This window comes from Mustela erminea, chromosome 16 (assembly GCF_009829155.1).
Source record: "Mustela erminea isolate mMusErm1 chromosome 16, mMusErm1.Pri, whole genome shotgun sequence".
Taxonomy (NCBI): domain Eukaryota; kingdom Metazoa; phylum Chordata; class Mammalia; order Carnivora; family Mustelidae; genus Mustela; species Mustela erminea.
This window is the reverse complement of record NC_045629.1, coordinates 39,900,126-39,922,026: the sequence shown is the minus strand read 5'-3', so window position 1 is coordinate 39,922,026 and position 21,901 is coordinate 39,900,126.

Here is a 21,901-nt window from a genome sequence, read left to right as displayed (position 1 = left end):
CATGTCAGTGTGGTCAACACATGGGCCCAGGTTTTATTCTTAGCCATGCATCTCAATCTCATTAGAGCTCCTATTAGAAGACAGAAATGAAAGGCTGGTGTATACAAACACAAGAAAAAAGAGGAAGGTTGAGTTTTTCCACGGATGCTTTAAGACTTTCTTCATTTTACTTATGAAAATTTAAAATTCAGTCATAAATGACTGACCAGATAGGGTCTCATCCTAAACTTACAGCCATCTTAAATGTTATGATCATCAATTTCAGGTTCTGTGAAATTCTAATAAAAACTCCATTGTACATTTTCATCCGGTGTATGTATTTTTCGTTTATCCCAAATAAAGCAATATGCAAATTTAACCCAATAAACTGAGTTTTCTCTACTCTGATTTTTTTAGTTTAATGCTTCTAATCATTCAAAATGTTATTAATTTTCCATGGAACAGTTACATTTGGCTTAATTAGAGGAAAAGGAAGAGAGGAATGTGGAAAGAAAAGAAATGCTAAAACAAAAAATAGGGTTGGGGCACCTTGGTGACTTAGTCGGTTAAGATTTTCAACTCAGATAAAAATCTCGGGGTCTTGCGATCCAGCCCCACATCAGGCTCCACACTCAGTGGGGAGTTTGCTTCTTTCCCTCTGCCCTTCATCTGTCTTTCTCTCTCAAATACATAAGTAAATCCTTACAGAGTTAATAAGAAAGGTGAGTAACTTGACAGTAACCATGACAGTACCTTCTACTAATGGCTGCTCAGGTCAATAACTAAACTTTACCTTCATGTTAGCTTCAGATGTAGAAGGATAGAAGACTCTATTACCGGAAAAGTTTAAGGAAAGGATCCATAAATAAATTGATAATTTGAAAAGTCCTAGTTTCCTAAAACATACTAGAGCCCCCTTGAAGAAAGGAGGAGGGGGAAGGGGAGAAGAGAGAGGAAGAAGAAAGGGACACATAAAGGAAGTTTGTATTTATTGACACCTTTTCCCTTCTTGTCTTAACACATTTCATCTCTGTCCTAGCACAGTTCCTGTAGGTTCACTCCTTAATGTGGCATTCCAGGTTAGCTATAAACACCTATCAAACTTCTCTGTCTTTCCCTATTCACCCTTTCGGATTCAGACTGTTATTTCTGCTAATTGGCATTAAACTCAACACCTCTTTCATTTATTAGATGAGATATGGCTGTGGACTAAGAAGGGTGGGGTCATGAGACTTCAACCTCACTTTTCAGGTTCATATATCCACTTCAGGAGTGAACTAGTAGGGCAATGTCACAGTACTATAACAAACTATACAGATGTCATGGTTGTTACCACTGTTCTTAAAAATGGTAACACCAATATTATTATCCCGCAGGAGAAACTACTACGATGGGAATATCATGCCAAAACAAAGTGAAAGTCGGTGCCTTAGAAGAAGGCTTTAGGACTTGGAAGAAGATAATTAAGGGCAATTAGAACCCACCATGGAAGCAGACATTTATTCTTTTATTGATGATATTGTTCCTATTTTTCAAAAGCCACTAATGCATTACAATCATCTAGTTGAGACGTATTTAATATATCTCCTTTTAAATAATTTCACCTTACAGATACACAGATACCCTCTAAGGACATTCATGTATGAGATTACATACACATGATACACTATATATACCTATTTGCATATGTATCCAACTCTTCAAACATGAAACAGAAATTTAGAGTTGAAAATAGTTGTATGAAGCAAGGGAAAAACCAGGAGCACATTAATAAGGGGAAGATGCTTACTCTATTCATCTCCAAAGAAATTAAAAATGAACCCAGTGGGTTAATCATCAAAGAACATAGATATGCCAGAGATAAGTGCAGAAGGCCCATCATGGGAATAAAGACATGATTGAGGGGGCCTGTGGGAATGTGTCTTGGAGACTAAGACAAAGCACAGCTCTTTTTTCACTGAGCCCTGTAGCTTCCTATGTCCTCAGTAAGATGTGAACACCAGTTTATGGTTCTCAGAGTGGGAAGAGAAGACTGTTTTCCACAAGGAAAAAATGACAAAGGAAAGTGTGACTATAAACTTTTCCCCAATTCAGAGTCTATAGCGGTTCCCTTCTTCAATCTTGGTATTTGTATTGTGTGCATGCTTATTCTCTATGGAGACATGACCTTGGGGTAACATTACAAGATTATGTTTATGTATATACGTTTATAATGTTTATAGCCTATGTTAAGGCAGAAATTCTAATTCTCAGCTTATAAACTGATTTGGAGAGATTGGGTTCATCTCAGCTACATGTAATTGGGTCATCATGGAACTGCCGACCCGGTAAGTCATGCTCCTTGGCTGTGTCTCCGTTCTGTAAATGTAACGATGGATTTACTTGTTTCATATAGAGTTAGGAAAAAATCTAGATACCTGAACTAAGAACCTGCCCAACTACAGCTAAGTGTTTTGGGAGTGGGAGGAGTTTTCTAATTCTTGACATATTAGAAAAAGCTTTTACTAGATTCCACATTTATTAAAAGTCAGGTTGTTTTTCTGGAGGAAAGTTACTATGGGTTCATTGTTAAGCCCATCACTGAGCCCATCACTGAGTAAAAGTAAGGGAACTTCAGTAAATGCCTACCAACTCAGTCAGAGGTTCATCTGGGGCCAAAACCCTAGTATGACCCCTAGGTGGCACCATCAGGTAGCACAGTATGGTCAACCCATGTTTGGGTCTTTCCACTGCAGCTTCTGATAATGCCAAAGACACAGAAATATCAGTTGTCCACATACTAATATAGCACTGGTACCAGTTTCCAGCACTAGTCACTGAAAATTTCAAACTCTATATGCACGTAAAGAATACTTCTCTGCTTCAAAATATCTTTCTTTTTCTTCTTCTTCTTCTTCTTCTTCTTCTTCTTCTTCTTCTTCTTTTTTTATTCAAAATAGCTTTCTTACAAGAAGGAACAGAAAATGAGTTGTTCATGTAGTCCCAATTTTTGCTAGCTACTCATACTCTCTAAAACACAACTGCCCTCATCCTGTTCTCCCCACTCAGAAGGCAGTTTGGGCTGTCATTGGGCAGTGGCTCTTCATACAGTCCCACTGAGGGCAAGATAACTGGAAGCATGGTCCAGTCATGAAAATCTATCTGCATGTAAACTGTAGAACAGGGAAGAAGTCTGTCAGTTTCCATTGTCTTATGTTTATTCTGGTATGGTTTTCAATGTGCTACCCACACTGCTTGTCTTTTCCTCATTCGGGAGCTTAAGGTTGGTTGGAGAACTCCTCTGGTATGATTTTTCACACCCTTAAGATTTTAAATTTTTCACTCATTCACTTATTCAAAAAGTACCTTTGAGCATTTCTGATGTACTAGTATGACCAAAGGCAGGCCACCCTTCATTTTTTTGTTTAGCAAATAGCCATATCTATTTTGTGCTAGACACTGTCCAAGATACTCAGGATATAGCTGTTAACAAAAATCCCTGCTGTCTTGGAACACATAGTCCAGTCAGATGAGAGATAATAAAATAAATAAGTAAACATATAGTATGTTGTTAGATGGTAACGGCTGAAGAAAAATAAAGCAAGAAAAGGCTGTAGAGAATTCTGGAGATGGGATTAAAAACATGCTAGGATAGTTAGGAAGGTCTCAGCAAAAAGATATTTGAGAAAATACCAGAAGGATGAAGATGTGAGCTGTGAGGATTACTAAGGAAAGAGCATTGCTAGACAAGGGAGTAGTCAGCGCGAAGTCTCTGAGGCAGGACCCTCCCTGACTGTACTTGCAAGGACCAGTAGGGAGACCATGTGGCTGGGCTGCATGAATAAGGAGGAAAGCGGTGAAGCATGATGTCAAAGAGGTATCGGGGGCCGGGAGGTGAGGCTTCATAGGCTGAAATGGTCACTTACATTACTGCAAGGATTTGATCAGAAGCATGACATGATTTAAACTGCACTTTATGTGTTTAAACACATTAATTCTGTGTTAAGAACAGATTAAAGGGAGGGAAAGGTGGAAGCAGAGAAATCAAAGTATGACAGTGGTTTAACTAGAGTGATAGCATGAAGGTGGTACAAAGTGGTCTATTTATGGATATTTGAAGATTGAACTGACAAGAGTTGATGTTGACTTGTTTGCACAGTATGAGAGAAGGACAGGAGTGAAGAATGACTCCAGGATTGGTACTAAGTAACTAGAAGGAGTCATTCTTTCATTCACTCAGCAAATATTTAATGAGCTCTTGCTAAACACTGTCTGGGCATTTGAAGTACATCAATGCATAAACCAGATTCCCACTCTCAAGGAAATTACATTAAAAAGAGGGGAAATAGGCAACAAAATACAGTCATACTAAATATATAAATTACCCAATATGTTAGAAGGTGATATATTTTTTAAAGATTTTATTTACTTATTTGAGAGAGAAATAGATAGCAAGAGAGAGAGTATGAGAGGGGGGAGAGGGAGAAACAGGCTCCACACTGAGCAGGGAACCTGACATGGGGATGGATCCCAGGACCCTGGGATCATGACCTGAGCTGAAGGCAGATGATGAATCAACTGATTAAGCACCACGGCACCCCCAGAAGGTGACCTTTTGTATGAGAAAAAAAATAAAAGAAGAGTGGAAGTCACAAGAATAAAAAGGCACAGCACAGGAAATACAGTCAACAATATTATAATGGTGTTGGATACTGACAGACAGTAGCTACACTTGTGGTGTGAACATAGCATATAGAGAAACTGAGTCACTATCTTTTACATCTACCCAGTGTAACACTATGTGTCAACTACAGTCAAATTTTAAGGAGTTCAAAATAAATTCTAAAAAATAGAAGAAAGGACTAATAGGAATGAGGAGTGCTGGGTGGCGGGGAAGTGTAATTTAAATAGAGTCATGAGGACAGTTTTCATTTGATAGTTCAAATTTGAACAAAAAAAAAATTGAAACATGGAGATAATACCCATATGATATCAAGAGAAAGAATATTCCAAACAGAGAGAAGATCAGGGGCAAAGGCCTGAAGGCAGGAGCATGTTTGATGTGTTCAAGGAAGAGTTAGGAAAGCAATGTGACTGGAGTGAGTGGTGTGAGGAGGAGAATGGACATGAGTATCCAAGATAATGCTGGTCTAGATCATGTGAGCCTTACAAGCCATTGTAAGCACTTTAGTTTTTCCTCTGATTGAAATAGGGGCCATGCTGCATTTGAAGACTGGCTTGAAATGATCTGACTTAAGATTCATTTTAATACACTGCTGTATTAAAACCAGGTTGTAGACAGTTGTTTGGTAGTAGTGGCTCAGTCAAGAATGTGGGTAATGAATTAGAGCAAAATGTTCAGATTCCGGATGTATTTTGAAAGTAAATGCATTGGGATTTCCTGATGAATAACATCTGTGATACGGAAAAAAAGAGTCCTTAGAGATGATTCTAAGTTTTTCGTTTGTTTGGTTTTTGGTCTAAACAATTGGAAGAATGGAGATGTCATTGCATACGCTGGAGAAGGCTGCACACTGAGGCACTAAGTTTAAGATGTTTGTTAAATGTCCGTGTGGAGATGCTGAGTGGACAGCTCGCTCTATGAGTCTGGAGGTAGAGGAGAGATTTAAGATGAGTTTGAGAGTTAGCTTTTTCTTAGCTAACTCAAACTCAAGATAAGTTTTGAGAGTTAGCTTTTTCCAGAAGTAATCATTTAAGGGCATGAGACGGGATGAGATCACCAAGGGTGAATACTGTATATAGAAAAGAGAGGATCTTGGACTGAGTTGTGGGATATTCCAATATTACATTACAAGATTAAAGAGGAAAGGATTTACCCTCAGGAGAGATTAAGAAGTCTCAACCAGGGAGGTAAGGTGAAAAGCAGGTGAGTGTGGTATCTTAGTGGCTAAGTAAAAAGAGAGTATAAGAAGGAAAGCATCAACAATGTCAAATAAAGTAGTGAGATGGAGACTGAAAATTGACTGTTAGGTTTAGCAAGGTCATTGGTGACCTTAACAGGAGAAATTTCTGTAGAGAGGTGAAGGTAAAAAGCTGGTGGGGAAAGAGTTTAAGAGGCAGTGAGAGGGGAGACAGTGTGAATTGGAGGAGTTTTGCTGCAAAGTAGGGCAATGAAAGGGGACTGTGGCAATGAGGGAATGAAATGGAATGAAAAGAAGCCCTTTTTTAGATGGGAAAATGGCATCCTGTTTATATGGTCATATGAATAACTGGTCCACTAGATAGTGCAAAAGAAAAAATAGGATTCCTGAAACAATGGTCCTAATTTAATTAGGCAAGAGGGGGTAGGATCTGGTACACAAGTGGGAGGGTTTGCTTTAGACAGGAGTATGGAGAGCCCATTTCATGTAACTGGCAATAAAGCAAAGGATGTTGGTACAAATGATGACAGGTGGACAGGATAGTGGTAGGAGTCTATGAAAGTTCTTTTTAAATTATTTCAATATTCTTAGTGAAGCAAGGTCACCAGCTGAGAATGAGTCTAAGGGAGAAAATACTGGGAATTTGAGAAGTTTAAGAAATGAGGTTGAAAATAGTCATCTAAGTCATGCGAGAGCATATGATTAACTTCTAGCATTTATGTCCCACTTAGGGTTCACTTTTGAATTATGGTGAGTCAGCCTGGTTGTGTGGTAGATAGTTAGATTCAATCAAGGTCAAAGTTTTAACAAGTATGTAGAGAGCGGGAGGGGGCAAAAAAGGATACATGCAGGAAATTGTTTGTAATGATTGAACATGAAATTTAAGCCAGATAAAGAGTGAAAGACTATACCAGAGGGAGGGAGAATAGAAAAAAGTGGTTAATAAATTGCGGACTGAAGAACTGTTAGAATTTGGGTACCATATATGGAGTGACTCTCGAGGTTGGAGGACTGGTCAGAGAGTGGGGGATTGTGGAGGAATTGTAGTTATTGATAATGAGAAGATCTCAGTTATGATTTTGAGAGTGAATGGATATGGTTGTCATCATCCAAAATGTGGGGAAGATTGTGGAAGGGCCAGATGTGGGAAAGATGACCAGAGGTTTTATCTTGGACGCATTAATTTTTTGATGTATCTGTTACAAACACCGGGGATGATATAAGCCTGGGATTCTGGGAGAAGTTCTAAATTCAGGACTAAACAACCTACAGATAGCATTTGAAGCTATGGCATTTGGATGAGCTCACATAAACCTACTGCTCTTAAATGAATTTAAATCGGCCAGTACCTACATAATACAGTGCTTAAGAATGCCTTAGAGTCAAAGCACTCAAGATCAAATCCAGACTATGTCCCTTCCTACCTGTAATACCTTAAAAATATATTTTAATATTAAAAAATAAAAATATATTTTTAACCATATCCTGACACAATTAGATAATACCTATCTTATTGGAGGGGGTTTTGAGAATTGAATAAGGGAATCCATGTAAATCACTTACTATACTACACGGCACAGAGTGAGCCCTTAATAAATATTAGATAATATGATTACAGCCAGGATATGGACAAGATTCAGGGGAATGTAGAATAAAACCACTGCTTCTCCTATGTAAGGTGGAAAGCTTCCAATGAACCATGTGAGCTGAGTCTTGGAGAGTGAGCAATTTTCAAGAATGGCATGACTGAAGGAGACAGAAAAAGCAGACTCAGAAGTAACAGAGAAAATAAAAAATGTCAACATTTAGAATAGGGTGAGCAAAGTTCTAGAATTTACAGATAAGACATAAGTTAATCTGTGTACACATAAACACACCTCTTTTTAAGGAACCTAAAGGTAGCTAATGAGAAATATTCTCTAAATGATCCTCCCTTGGACAATTTACTCCCTTGAAAGAGGATGCTTTGGGAAGATAGGCTATAGTTATCTGATAAGAAATTGACACTTAGATCTCTCAATAGTACTACAAATTATATATTTTTGTCATATTATGATGCAGCTTCTATCACATTTTTAAACCTCTCTCGATCTATCCAGACATATAGATGTGTTTTATTCTATGACATTTAATAGTACAACCTTCATGGTATGGAACAGATTTTAATAGCAGAAAGTGGGATTCTGGGCCACCTGTTCATCAAAAATCAGAATTACTAAAATGACCTATTTTTCACATCTGAGCTCATTAATGGAAGATGTTTTGCATGGATATTACACACGCCTGTCTCTCTGGTACTTATTGACATTTAATGAATAAAGGAAATTGAACTTTTTAATTGTGAGGCTCTCCTGAGACTACTGGGCATGGAAGTGTATCTAAAGTGTTCATTTACTTATATTTTTCCACGAGCCAGAGACTTGAGCTAATAATAACCCCTCTGCAATGGGGGGAAAATGTTGCTATTACCAAAGTCCTCTTCAACTCACTTGGAAAACTCAGTCATAAAATGCTTAAAAGGGGTCAATCCCCTGGTTGATAGTGAATGCCGCACACATTCAGAGTGTTCTGTTTTGTTTTTGTTTTTACACCTGTCAATAAAATGAATATGTAATAAACATGGAATCTGCAAGGGTTGGAACACCAGTTAAGGTATCTGTCAGATCTGAACTTAAACAAAAGTTCCATGAGGCAGGCGTTCTTATAGGTCCCTCTTTTGCCTTAGACACCACCTTCCCTCACTGGGTGTGAGGTTATTATAGGCAAATGTGAGCCTGTCATAAGGTAGAGTCAAACACAAAATTATTAACAACTCTTGGCTCCACAGATTGAACCTAGGGCTTAGAAGGCCCCTGAAAGCCCAGACAATGGACAGACTTTTAATGTAGGATTCTAGACTGAGGGAACAATTGGAGAGAAGGGATAGTTCCACAGAGGGCACACCTGGGTGAAGAGTCCCAGAGAATGGTCTTGGCCACTAGGGAGATGTAGCAACACAAGATGCCTGTAGGAGGGGCAACCCTGATTGACCAACCAGTTGTGGGCATCTTATCTGATCTCATGGACTGTTTTGCCATCCATGAAACGGAAGTGGTAAAATCTGCCTAACCTATGTTCTGAGGAACATTGTGGGAATAAATGTATGAATATAAATGTGTAAAACTGGAGCCTTTTTCAGGAAGTATGCTATGTGGGGATGCCTGGGTGGCTCCATTGGTTAAGCATATGCCTTTAGCTCAGGTCATGATCCCAGGGTCTTGGGTTGAATTCTGCACGGGGTTCCTTACTCAGCAGGAAGTCTGCTTCTCCCTCTCCATCTATGCTGTCTCTCTCTCTCTTTTGCTCTCGTTCTCAAATAAATCCATAAAATCTCTTTAAAAAGAAAGTATGCTACATGAATTCAAGGAATGAATAGAGTTAATTGTTATAAATTGAGTTACAGTTACTAAAAAGATTACAATCATTTAGCAGTTACTGTTTATGCTGTGTAAAGCACCAAGCAGCTCTCCTATTTCAAGAGGCAATCATTGCCCTTTGGTCAATGAGATAATACTTTTTATTTAATTTGGGGTATTAAGAGAAGCTTCAGAACAATAATTAAATGTGCAAGTTGAATAATCAAATAAACCAGTTACACAAAAATGTTTTATAAGATAAAAAGTACAAAATAGTATTGTTTAGTACCATGTAAATCATTTTCCTGCCTCTGAAATAATTTAAATATACAAAGAAAAAATTTCAAATCTAAGAATTCAATTACATCACATATCTGTTTAAGAAAAGATACAAAATTAGATAAGAGTATGTTTTTAAAAATTATGTTGTCTATGAATCTACTTTCAGAGCATTCATTTAAACAAATGTGATTTTAGCCTATTCTTCGTATTTTATTTTATTCATATTTAAAGATGTTCCACAGTTTGATTCCAAATATATTTTAGTTACCAGAAAAGTTCATTTACATCCCTAAGTCGCAGGCAAGAAACGCACGGGTGAGAGCTGCCATCTCTGATCACCATGAGGTCAAGTAAAGCTCCATCTCCTTCAGCCCATTTAATCCAGGCAAGGTTGAAAACTCAAAAACAAGTCTGAAAGATAGCAACCAATAAATTTCCAGCCATGTCAGAAACCACTTGCCTTTAATAGGTCATGAAAATCATTCCACGTCCTTGAAAAAAATGACCTGGACTCAGCTCCAGAAGCGTGCTCACAAGCCAATAATCCAGAGATTGTGTGTGCCCTTGTTGCCAAGCCACTCTGTCCTAAAGGAGGTCAAAGTTATCTCCCTGCAGACACCGAGGGAAACCTTCCTCCAGCCTGAAAGCTTTCCTTAAGTGCAAAGACCTTGGCAGTGCAGCAAGGTGAACTTCCCAAAGTCAGAGAAGCAGAAAGTGATCAAAAGGATGAGCCTGTTGTTGAGAAAGCATGTGACTTGGACACATTGTGTAGCACTGGATGATTTCCATAATGCGACTGGGACAAAGTCTCAGGGGGTGAGGAAGCCCCAAGGTGAAGATAGTACTGCAGCAGTCACCCACGTGGGAAAACCAGCCAGGGCGCTTGGCAGGGGGAGCCCTTGGTCACGGAGCAAATGCTCAGATATTTTGGTCTAGCCTAACCAGGTGACCTTTTGGAAGAATCAGGGCCTCAAACAGGAATGGGGTATTTATACTCCAAGGCCCAGGCAGGTCCTGGTGAGAATGCTGCAGGTCAGGCTGATTCAGAAGGGTGCGGGGGCTCCTACAGTGGCACTGCTTGAAGGATCAGGGTCAACTGCAGAAGTTCGAGCAGGGATGAGCTAGTTCTGGTCCGATCTGGCACAGCACTCTACCTTTAGCAAGGTGAATGTCCAAACCTACTAAAGACCTAGAAGATCTCTAGGGATCAAATCCCATGGGTCATCCTTAGCAATCCATTATCACATTTGTCCTGTCTGGGTCAGAAAGAACCAGTTTATTTCTAAGGGAAAATCACCTACTTGTTGAAATCTAAATGCCTTTATTTTATTTGCCACTGACAAAATAAAGTGTTTAGGGTTGTTCTTAAATTAGAAGTCTTCATTAGAAAGTAACCTCTCACCCCTTTCTTCCCTTTGAAAAACAAAACAGAATAAAACAAAATGAATAAATGAAAAAATATTTACTTGACCTTTATGAGACCTCATTTTCATCCCACCAATTCTTGGCAAAAGAAAGAGAGGAAAGAAAGAGAGAGAGAGAGGAAGAAAGAAAGAAGAAGAGAAAGGAAGGAAAGAAAGAAAGAAAGAAAGAAAGAAAGAAAGAAAGAAAGAAAGAAAGAAAGAAAGAAAGAAGGAAGATAGGGAGGGAGGGAGGGAAAGGATTATTGGGGCACTTGGGTGGCTCAGTTAGTTAAGCAGCCAACTCTTGGTTTCTACTCAGGTCATGATCTCAGGGTTGTGGGATGGAGCCCTGCATGGGGCTCTGTGCTCAGTGGATAGTGTGTGTGAGAATTCTTTCTCTCCCTCTCCCCCTGCCCCTCCCACCCCTCATGGTCTCTCAGTTAAATAAATAAATCTTTAAAAAAGAAAAGGAAAGAATTATATAGTTACCACATTTTCAAAATACTGCTTGACACTATAGACCTTTCCTGGAAATTTTTGGTGCATATTAGCAAATTAAAACCTCTAAAGAAACCAGGGAGATATATGTTAATTGGTATGCAAATGTAAAACGACGAATAGAAAACTAACAGACCCTCAAAACATACGTTTTAATAATGTTTACCAGCATCATTTAGTATACAAAGAACAGTGAAGTGTGCATGGGGGTTATTAGATTGGTAAAGCAATATGCCAGGATTGCTGGAACCCTGCTGACTGAAAGGCAAAATTGATGGGAAATTTCAGAATCAATCTGCCCAGAATCTTGACAATATTTTTAAATATTGGATATCATTCTCTAAGGCAGCAAGCAAACTTGATAATATTGTACAGAAATTCTTCTGGGAGCAAGAACCTTCATTTATTTTTTCCTGAATTTATTTTTATTAAGGTTTAGCTCTGTTTCAGCATGGGGGCTATCATTTCTTACATAAAACTTTGTGCACACGTGAAACTTGGTCGGTATTTTCAAACTGCTAAACCAGTATGGGTTTCCCCCCATACATTGGATTCTCCTGAGCTGTTCTACCAAAAGAGCCCCATAAATGGGGAAGTTGGAGGAAGAAGAAAGGATGTCTCGCAACATCCATAAAAGCAAAGCAAGAGGTAGAAATTCACTTCTGCCACTCATACTTAACCCTGATTCTTACAGAAGGACAAGAGAGGTAGGTTAAGTTTTAGACTGATGACCCTGCTGCTCCAGCCTTGAGAGAGATCTGTAGGTGGGATGACTTAAATCAGAGAAGCTCTGGGGGGCCTCTGGAAGGAGACTCCTCACAGGGCATGCTTGCAGTATGGGTGAGCCCCTGGGGTGGACGCAAGCAGCCGACAATGACAACACACTGGGTTTAGGCAGAGATAGAACAGCCAGCAGCTCCCAGGCCAGTCCTTCCTCCTTTGCAGGTTAGAAGGATTCCTGGACTTCCCTAGTGGCCTCAGAGGCACACAGAAATCACTGGGGTCTAGTGGAGAGCTTGATGGCGGTGGGCAGGGGCAGGGGATTGCTACGGGGAGTGTGAAATGAGCACACATAGCCAAGTGTTCTACCTCTAGCCAGGTCCCAGATAAGAGCCACAGCAGACCTGAGCCATTCTGCTGGGAAGGAATGGGACAGAGTAAACAATAAGAGTGAGCAAGGGAGTCCTGATAGAGCCATGAGAACTAACTGGATGGTCACCAGGCCTACAGCCAGCATTAGGTACCAGAGGTGCCTAAGAAAAGGCAGACAAGGGACCCAGTGAGGAAAGCAGATGAGACACAGAAAAGCAATATGGTGCAGTTGTTCCTCTGAGCATGCCTTGTCTCCCACCCTATCTTTTTCAAGGCCATGAGGTTCTACACTGAGTTCCTTACAAAAAGCCATCCTTGGAGAGAGAGGACAGGAGCAAATCTGAAAACTGAGCTTTAAAACAAATGACTGGGTCACCTAAAGGGAATATTTACTTTATATGGGCAGCTGAGTTTACCAAGTTGGATTAATTTAGTGTGTCCCTCCATGTCTGTCCCCCACCCGCGATCTAGTGGAGTATAGCTTATTAGGAGGTGCAATGATCCGTGGTAAATCTAGAAGCTACATCTTCTTTGCCCACTTGTATGTAGAGCGTGTAGACTCATCAGTCCACTACACACAGAGATGCGAAAATGGAAAGTGCAACCACTGGCCTAAAAATCGGTTTCACCTGATGAGGATGAAAGACACAGCTAGCTGTGAACCTTTTCCACTTAAAGTTTGCAGGTGATGCTGAGGGTGTGAAGAAAGCAGGGCTTTAGAACCAGACAGACTTGGCTCCACGCCCGGGGCCATCATGTCTCACCTGCCCAGCCTCTTGAGACTCAGCTTACTCTTCTCAGCTCACTCTGCTGAGATTCAGCTTATATAAAGTAGGAATCATAATTTGTTTTCAAAATTAACAGACATTACATGAAGTACTTGGCACTTTGAAAAACCTCAAAAACATAGAGCTCACAGGTTGGATTTCCAATGCCGGGGATTTTAGGATGTCCTCTTGATATGAGTTGAATTACCTCACCTTTTGGTGGACAGGAGTTACTGTTTTAGGAAGGCAACAATGTTTTTATTTATTTTTACATGCATAAGGGTTCTTTTAAAATCAGTTCTAGGGGTGCCTGTGTGCCTTCAGCTCAGGTCATGATCCCAGGGTCCTGGGATAGAGCCCGGCATTGGGCTCTCTGCTCAGCAGGGAGCCTGCTTCCCTTCCTCTCTCTGCCTGCCTCTCTGTCTACTTGTGATCTCTGTCAAATAAATAAATAAAATCTTTAAAAAAATAAAATAAAATAGCTTCTAATTTTCCAGACCAATATAAGTATTTGAGCATTAAATGATTTAGGTAGATTCTTTTTAACCAATAGTGAATGGAATAGTATCTTTTTTTTTTAAGATTTTATTTATTTGACAGAGAGAAATTACAAGTACACTGAGAGGCAGGCAGAGAGAGAGAGAGAAGGAAGCAGGCTCCCTGCTGAGCAGAGAGCCCGACGTGGGACTCTTCCCACCTTCCTTGGGGACCTCTTTAATCTTGCTTTTTTTCTTCCCCTGTACCAAGTGCTATTTCCTTTAATCAGCCAATAATATGGAGCTGACTTCATTCATCCATGGTTATCAAGAAAAAGATTCTCACGTCTATCTAAAAGATTCTGAGGTCTATTCTCCTGCCTATTAAAAGACATTTATGAATTCACATATTTTTATAGAAGATATTTTCAATCACTTTAGGAGTTTTGAAAAAAGAAATTTAGATTCTTGTGAATATCAATTAAAAGAAACTTTTTACCTCATATTCATTGGCTAGCACAAAATACCTGATTCCTAATGGGGACTGTGCAGAAAATTTTGTTTTGCCAGTTATGAGTAGGAAAACAAGATGCAACTTGGAGTGTTTTCCTTATAAGGATTACATCTCTGATGCCTTGGCCTCTTCAGGTCAAAATAACCACGATTTAGTAAGTAGTGACATTTGTACTGTGTCTCAATATAACCCATCTTATTATCATAAAATGGGTACTATTTTAATGTTGATTATCCTACTTTTGTAACTCTAAACCAAGATTATTATTTCTCTTACACAAGTTGACATTTCACTGAGTATGTTTTATTTGAACTTACTCCTTATGGCTAATTATCAATTATCCCCATAAAAAAAGCATAAGCCAGAAAGAAAAAATTACTTTACTTTTGCCATAATTTTCTTATTGTTTTCATAAAACTGTTGGATAAAATCAAGCTACCAGGATGGGCAGTGGTTTATTAATTTAGAATTTAATAGCATGACCCCTAGAATCCCATACAATTTTCTGGAATCTTGGGTGAGAGAACTCTAAGGGATAATCAAATATAGCTCCAAGTACTATACTAATTTTCATCTACTTCTTAATAGAGTGCAAACTCACTGTTGTTTGAAATAGCTTAACAGCAGGGTATTTCTCTAATAACAATCAAGTAATGGTCTTCAGCTCAGGGAGCTAACTAACAAATACTCAGACCAGATTGCAGATTGCAGGACTCTTCTAGACCTTTTCTTCTGCTGCTTCTGCTTTCTTGGGTTCATCACCACAGAGGCCAATGTCCACAGCCCCCCACCCCATTCAACAATCCCATAGCAGAGATTGTCCATCTCTTTCTTCCTTTAAAACACATATTTTTCTTGATTATAAATGGCCAAAAACTCAAGCAGCCAGAAAACCTGGTGCTTTAAAACCACATCAAAATGCTTAGAAAACTACAACCACTATTACTTCAAAACAGTTTTATTTGGATAGTCTTGCATTTCATTATAGAAGTTTCTTAAGCGTCACTTTGAACCTGGCCATTTATATTTTTAAATCTAAGTCATAAAAACTGAAAAGCAACCAAGAATCTTAAAATAATTTTGAAGCAAATAGGTTTATTTGTGGAATGCTTCTTCTAACCCAAGTTACTCAATTTGCTTTTTGTTTGTTTTGTTTTGATTTTTTCTGTCACTCAATGTATTTATGCTGGGCAAAACTGGTTTTTCAGTGTCTTGCATGCAATTTAATTTCATCATCATTTTTGAACTGAAGAAAATGTATATGATAATTCCTAGTGCTGACTAATGAGACTAAGATATTGAGGTTAACTGCTCCCTATATATAGTTTGATAATTTGATTTTCTGCCTAAGATTCCAAACTATCCCCTACGTATTTTTAAATTTAGACCACAACAGGTAGAAATCACATGAGGTCAAATATATAAATCTACTGAATAATTAAGCTACATACTATTCACTTTTTAAAAAGAGACTACCATTACCCACTGATTACAAGAATGAAAATCTATACTTTGTCAGGTCCTTATCGTTCAGTGAGAAGCCAAAGAACGTGGCCTTTAAGAGCTGAGATTTGGAAACAGTGACTGGTTTAGATCCTGGTTCTACTGCTTGCTAGCTGGCCTTGGGGGAATTACTTATCATCAAAGGGTCACTGCTTGCTCATAAAATGGGAATACTACTAGAGTCTACCCTAGAAGAGTTGTGATAAGGATGAAGTACTTCAATCAACATCTAGCAAATAGCAAGTCCGCAATAAATACACATCCTCTCATGGTGTTATTCACTTTCCTTTAGTGCTAAAATAGGCTACATCTGTGAATTTAGGGTGTTCCACTTTGGACTTCAACACTAGAAAATTCTTCCCATACCACTAACATTTGCTTAGCCTAACAGCAACATTAAGGCCACCTATTTGCTAATGTCATGGGAGAAAGGCACAAAAACTAATGGTCTCAGATCTTGTTTTCAAGCAATTTACTCTCTAATAAGAGGTATGACATGGACACAAACCACTGAAATGTAGAGTAAATGGTAGTAAATGCTGTGAGCTAACATGTTCTAGGACAGTGGTTTGAAAGTGGGGCTCCTGAACTCAGCATGTCAGCCCTACCTGGGAAGTTCTTAGAAATGCAAACCCTCAAGCCTTACCCTATCTCCACAGAATAAGAAACTCTGGAGGTAGGTTCAATAATCAGTGTTGTAATAAGCCCTCCAGGGAATTCTGATACATAGGAATATTATGCAGTCATAAAAAGGAATAGGACCTTGACATTTCTGACAACACGGATGGACTAAGAAGAAGATATTATGCTAAGATATGTTAAGTGAAATAAGTCAGACTGAAAAAGACAAATACTGTATGATTTCACTCATGTAGAATCTAAAAAACAAATAATTATTAATAAGATTTCTCATTAATACAGAGAACTGAGGGTTACCAGAGGGAAAGCGGGTAGAGGGATGGGCAAAATTGGTGAAGGGAAGTGAGAGATGCAGGCTTCTAATTATGGAATCAATAAGTCATGGGAATAAAAGTCACAGCATTTGGTGTACAGTCAATGGTCCTGTACTAGCACTATACAGTGGCATTATACAATGCTACACTTGTGGTGAGTATAGGATAATGTATAGAGATGTTGAATTACTTTGTTGTATGCTTAAAATTAATATAACATTGTCAAGTATACTCAAATTTAAAGTTTTTTTTTAAAAGATTCAGAAGTAGGACTACAGGAGAAAACACTCACAGCTGAAGAGATCAGGAGGGATGTGGATGGGATGGCATTTGTGCCAAGCCCGGGAGTAGGTGTGATTTGGACATGCAGATATGCAGGAAAGAAATAATTTATATTGAGATTATCAACGTGTTCCTTTTGGCTTAAACATTGGTTATATGAAGTGAAGTAGTAAAGTGAGAAAAACAGGTTGTGGTTAAATTAGAAAAGGTTTGGTTGTCATGCTGCGGTGGGTTGTCTTGGACCTCTTTTGCCTTGGTCTTCTGTAAGGACAGAGAAGATTTCTAGCAAGGGAGACTCATGATCAGTTTAGCTTAGCACAATATATGGATGAGAGAAGGTTTGAAGATGAAAGATTGTTGCAGTAGTATCTGGAACTTCATAAACACATGAATTCAAGAGTGTTTGTGCTCAGACTGCCAGGATACCTCAAGTCTTGTGCCTCAATTATTTCAAGAGTTCCCCCTCTATAATACTATTGAACACTTACTATGAGTCAGGCAAATGCTAAATGCTCTCCATGCTTCATCTCCTTCATCTCACAACTACCCAGTGTCACAATCGTCCCTATATTACAACTTAGGAAATTAAAGCTTTGACAAAGTCAGGCAACCTGGACAAGTTCACACAAGCCGACACAAGCTAGTGTACAGTGGAGTCTGAAGCTGAATCAGATGGTCTGACTCTAGAAGCCATACTCAAAATTAATATGCCATGCTAACATAGCCACACCTAACAGGAAGTACGACTTTCTCTTCTAAAACGTAAATGGATCTGCCTGAAGAGAGAAATTATTAACAGAAGCATAAGATGCCTGGAGATTGGAGTCTAGGAAAAAAAATCTCAGAAACCCATGGTAAAGGGGTGATGAGCATGACTTTTAGGAACAGAAAGCAAACCCGAGTTTAATTTCCAACCAGTTCATAATAACTGTAATTATGTGCAAAGACTTAATACCGCCTCAGAATGTCAGCTTCTTCATCTGCAAAAAGGTCATTGCAATGAGGTATTTTATGTAAAATGCATAGTCCAGACTATGATACAAAGTAAGGGCTCAACAAATTAAAAAAAACGCAAGAGATGGAGGAGAAAAGACAAATGCTGTCTGAATGTTGGTGCTTAAGAGTAAATTCATTTAAATAAAGTCAAATGATTAAACTAGAAGCCTCATGTTTCATAATGAGGAAAAGACAAGAGGTTTCAAGTCTTAGCTTGCCTGATGATAACTAACCCTAGAACCTTCCTTCCTATGTTACTTAGTAGTTACAATGCCTTTAGAAACCTCTTATTGATATCTGTGTTCCAGACTATGTTGTGTCTAGGAATTAGATATGGCTCTTGCCCCAACAGCATAAGACCAAGATTTTTTTTCACTGATAAAATAGGTGGGTGGAAGGTGAGAAAGTCTTTAATAAGATGATCTCAACTATTTTGATTTGATTTGATTTGATTTTTTTAAAGATTTTATTTATTTATTTGACAGAGATTGCAAGTAGGCAGAGAGGCAGACAGAGGGGGTAGGGCAAGCAGGCTCCCCGCTGAGCAGAGAGCCCCATGCGGGGCTCTATCCCAGGACCCCAAGATCATGACCTGAGCAGAAGGCAGAGGCTTAAACCACTGAGCCACTCCGGCACCCCTATTTTGATTTAAATTAAAAAATTAAAAATTTAGCCTTAGTTGTCTTGCCAAAGTGAGTCAAAATAACAAGAACTTTGCTCAGTTAGATTTTGTTTTTCTTAGGTCTATTCAGATTTAGATCAGAAAGAATGGGGTGAGGGTGAGCTTTCTATTGGTGGTTCTTAGCTCAGGCTGTATCATTTTGCACCATCATCTCACTGACTATAAACAAATGTCAGCCTTTGTTCTAATGTTGACGTTTTAGGAGACAGTGCTGTCTGAGAATCAGCCTAAGCAAATAGTTTCATCCTCTCATCATTATATCTTTTAAATGTGGTGTTTTTTTTTTTTTTTCTTATTTTCCATTTTTAACACAATGATTCTTCTTCTGGGCTCCTCTATCTTTGTGGATGCTATAGTGTTCTTGTTTCTTCCTCTTTTTAGATTTTACTACTAAGACAAATTGTTAAGCAAATAGAAAACCAAAAGGCTACATATAGAGGCAATGAGCAGTAAGGTCAAGATTGCAGCCAGCAGGGTTGATAACATGGTGACCAATGGATTGGGTTTTAGAATTAGAGTTGGACACATCTTGATTTCTTCTCTGCTCCTATTGATTGAGACTTTGGGAAAGTTGTTCCTCTGTTCTGTGCCTTGGTTTCCTTATTTATCAAATGGAGACAACAGGGATGCTGTTAAGAATAAATGAGATGTCCTATGCACAGCACTCAGTACTTTCTCTTAGCACAGAGTCAGCATGCAATAGTTAGAGTTCTTGTTATGAAGTCCAGATAAGTTTAAAGCTGTCATTTATTTTTTTCATTTCCTTCCCTAAAGTACACAATAAAATGATCTCACACTAAATGTGCTCACTAAAGATTCACTCATATGTCAAACTCCAATGCACATTATAATATTGGGCTGCCATGGCAATAAAGTGATTTGGTAACTTCTCTGTCTAGTTTATGACTTTGAAACAAAAACTCCACATTCTTCTCATCCTTAATCAATAGTGTGATAGAGAGGATAGAAAAACAGAGCGCTACTGGTTCATAGGGATGGCACTGATTCTCTGTTGATAAAATGCAAGCTTTGAGTTCTTTCTGTGGTGGCGAAGCATTCATTTACTCCATGCATCTGGCACACCACCTCCTATAGTAAGTCTCATCAGGCTCAGGGGCTCTATTGTACTCCAGATAGGCCTCTCAGTAAGCATACAGTAAGCATATGTATAACTTACGGGGAAAAACCTTCGAGATGGTTTTCCAATGTAGCAGCAAAATCATGCATTCCTATAAGCCACATATACGAGTTCCACTTGTTCCACATTATTGAAGCATTAAGGATGATCAGATGTTTAATTTTAGTCATTCTAATAGGTGTGCCATGACCCCTCAGTGTGCCTATGACTTCCATTTCCCTAATGACTAATGATGCTACACATCCTTTTGTGTCTTCTGTTTGTTGTATTTTAGAGATCTTTTTTTTTAATCCTTACATATTCTGGATATCAGTCCTTTATTTGGTAAGTATTTAGTGATTATTTTCTTTTGGTGTGTGGCTTGCATTTTATTAAGGATTTTTTTTCAGAAAGCAAAATATACTAACTGTGATAGTCTAATTTACCATTTTTTATTTATGTTTTTATATCTTTTCTCACAACCTTTATTGTTAAAGATCAAGGTTTAGACAAATGAGGGGCTCTACTACTCTCACAAGGAACTAAGGTGTCATATAATTTTTCATATAGGTTTTTAGCATAAAGAACAGTAAAATCCTTTATGTATTTTTCTCCCTCCAAAAGGAGAGCAGTTCTAGAGCGTTTTACCACCAAATGAAATTTGGCTGCTCATGTTACCACTCGCTTCAGAAACTGAAATTCTAAATCGCTGCTTCATTAAGATAAGGAAGGGATGAAGTTTGAGCCATGCGGGCTTATCTCTGGGATCTCCCAGTCATTTTACAGAAGACTGGATTCCTCAGGAAGAAATGCTCATCCTATTAATCGACATGAAAGTTTTCTTTCCCAGCATTATAAGTTCAGATGGTATGAGAAAGGATTGGCAGTACTTTTTAACTAGAAACTTCCTTGCTTTTCATCAGCTCAGCCACATCTGCAGAGAGTTTTTATTTCTGTTCTTAGGAGGGCTCCGAGCAGTAAGCTGTGTATGTATGCTGCTTCAATGAGTTAAATTACTGAATAAGTCAAGCCGGATGCATAACCAGATGGACGGCACCTGGCCAGATTGAATTAGGGCCAAAATACCCTTTCTGGGGGTGTTAGTGGATAAAGGCCTATCTTTTCCTTTGGGGGGTAATACATACTTCTTGAGAAACTAAACCTTTCCATAATGTGCATGACCTAGAAATTTCGAATGTACCCTTTCAGAGAACTAAAAGCGTAGCCAATATTAAGATTGATGAAACTACATAATCACACCACCAAGATGACTAGGGGGAGAGCACAGCATGGTGAATAAAAAGCCCTCTGCAGTCAGAAGGCCCATGCTATGTGACCTGGCAGTAGGCCTTCCTGGCCTGGGTGGGAAAGTGAGAATAAGAAGGACATCTACTCCACAGATGGTCAGCAGGATTAACCAAGATATTGTACTTAGCACTATGTCCAGTGCACAATCACCTAGCAGTCACTAGCAAGTTTTTGTTACTTCTGTTACTATCACCAGAGACATGTGTGCTACTAATGGAGCCTTCATGTCCCCAGGTTTCAGTGACTATCCTCTACTTCCCAAAGGCTGGTTCTAACTACCATTTTTATGGAAACAGGTCCAAGAATCCTGCCATGTTTCCCTTCCGCAGGCTGCCCGGGATACATGCCGCTGCTTTTCCTGCGCCAGCCTTGACACTGTCCCCTCTGTCATAAGTCAGCCTTTCTAAACACAAGCCTCTCCCGTTTCTGCTGCCTTGTTCCACTCCTCAGCACCACTTCCAACAAAGACCGCAACATGGCTCCATTCCATGGCCTCTCCCCCTGCTCTCGTAGTCATCCCTGCCCCCTCCTCTCCTGCTGCATCTTCTGGGCGCTGACCTCCAACTGCTCCCAAAAAGACCACATACCTTCTTGCCCAAGTGGAAGAAGAATTTCCCTTTATTTTCCACCCTTTGAGACAACCAGGGATCTGTGGCTCCTATCTCTTGGTAATCAAGAAGTTAATCATCGGTCTTTCAGGGATGTCTCCCTCGTAGATAAACTTTACATAGTATCCAAAGTCTAGCCTGGAAACTCTTTGGGTAATACCTCCCACAGCCATGATGCGTGGGTC